The 2,012-nt window shown below is 41.0% G+C and overlaps 1 non-coding gene across 1 annotated transcript; it reads left to right on the top strand.

Moving 5' to 3' along the window:
* The first annotated feature begins 1,940 nt into the window (after positions 1-1,940).
* Positions 1,941-2,012, top strand: TRNAH-GUG (transfer RNA histidin (anticodon GUG)). The gene has a single exon. It is a non-coding gene; the product is annotated as a tRNA-His (tRNA).

Here is a 2,012-nt window from a genome sequence, read left to right as displayed (position 1 = left end):
TTGACTGGTATCGATTATGCACATCGGCCCAGGTCACCGCTAGATATTCAATCAAATTATGCTTTAGTTGACGTGATGCTACCGAACTTTGCTCGTTAAAACCTTGAGTGAAGGCTTGGATAACCCAATCATCGGTAACATGGGGTAGGTCCATGCATTCCATATGAAACCGAGATACGAATTCTCTTAGCATTTCATTGTCCTTTTGTCTCACTTTGAAGAGGTCTGATTTCCCAGTTGCGACCTTTATTGCTCCATCCTGTGCCTTTACGAACGAATCAGCAAGCATGACGAATGAATTGATGGAATTAGGCAAAAAATTATGGTACCATATCATTTCCCTCTTCGATAAAGTTTCTCCAATTTTTTTCAACAGAACAAATTCAATTTCATCGTCTTCTAAGTCATTTCTTTTTATTGCGCATGTATAAGAAGTGACATGCTCATTAGGATCAGTGGTTCCATTATACTTGGAAATTTCTAGCATGCGGAATTTCTTCAGAATAGGTTTCGGAGCTGCACTTGGTGGGAAAGGCTTCTGTACGAACCTTTTCGAATTCGAACCCTTCCGAATCGGGGGTACCCCCGGTATTTGATCAACCCACGAGTTGTGAGTTTATACCTTTTTATCATTAGCCTCGATTTTCTTTTCTCCTGATTCAATCTGTTTAGTGAGCTCCTCGAGTATCTTCATGATGGCGGGGTCAGTTCCTGATCCATTATCGTTCAATTTCTTCTGTACAACCTTGATCCAATGAATAACTTTCTGTGATGTATAGAGTTCGATTCTGCTTGGTACTCGATTCTGATTTTGGAGTTGCGCTATCGCAGCCTGCCGAGTTTGTAACATGTCAAATATCATTCGAAGGCTAATCCCGCCTTCTTCACCACCCTGTGTGTTCTGATCGGCTGCCCGGGCATCTCTGCAGGGTCGGCGCCTAAATCTTCACTAATGGCTACACGAGAACTGACATCAACTGGATCTGCGGCCTGTGGTATGTCGGGATTGATTGGAGGTACTCCATTTCCCGGGGCGACTACGTGTTTGTTCTTGCCATGAAGACCAAGTCTCTTAACCTTGTGGTCGTGGGTTCGGGACCCACGGTGGGCACCAAACTGTTTACCCTAAAATTTGAATAACAAATAAACTTATATTGTGATTTTAAGGATATGTGATTTCACCTAATACCAATTGATAAACGTAAATATAAGCGATGCAAATTGACAATAATATAAAACAAACCAGCATTTGGACAGGGCCCTCGAGCTCAGACACCCTAAGAGCTAGTTATGAAAGAATAGTTAAAGGCACAATAAGATGATGAACAAGAAAGTAAGTTGAGAAATATTATATTCCTTTGATATTCCTTTGATATTATATTCCTTTGATATTCGTGAATGTAAGGTGTTTACAAGATGATTAGGACCCCCTTTATATAGTAGAGGAATCCTATTTAAGATACATGGAAGTAAATCCCATGATTAACTAGATAACCGTCCTTGATTTGATCTGTTCCGGGATTTACGCCATGATCTCCGGCCAATCACGGATATCTCGCCTTTCCGTTACTATGCCTTGCTCGAAGTCTGTCACGTTTGGTCTTGGTCGATGTTGGCCTCGATATCGGCAGACACCTCGATCCTAGAACTCGATGCCTCGTCTCCGTGCTCTAATCCGATTCATTACGAGGCAATCACTCGATGCAGTTCCCTTATCTCGATCAAATAGCATAATCGGGTAAGCCCGGTTTTAACCGTATAGAGTTTGAAAATACATTATTTGATGATACATTTTTTTGTTTTATTTTAAAAAGTCTAACATATAGGCTCAAACTGAAAGTTCAAAATAATCAAACTAATTAATCCGAGACAGAAATTAACCTCAATTATCGTAATAAACTATAGGTCTTAATTATATTTTCTGCAATTAACGCCAGCAAGTGGCTGTAGTTTAGTGGTGAGAATTCCACGTTGTGGCCGTAGAGACCTGGGCTCGAATCCCAGCAGCCACA

This window comes from Nicotiana sylvestris, chromosome 7, assembly GCF_000393655.2.
Source record: "Nicotiana sylvestris chromosome 7, ASM39365v2, whole genome shotgun sequence".
NCBI lineage: Eukaryota > Viridiplantae > Streptophyta > Magnoliopsida > Solanales > Solanaceae > Nicotiana > Nicotiana sylvestris.
The sequence above is the reverse complement of the archived record's forward strand: the minus strand, read 5'-3'. Positions and strand labels throughout refer to the sequence as shown.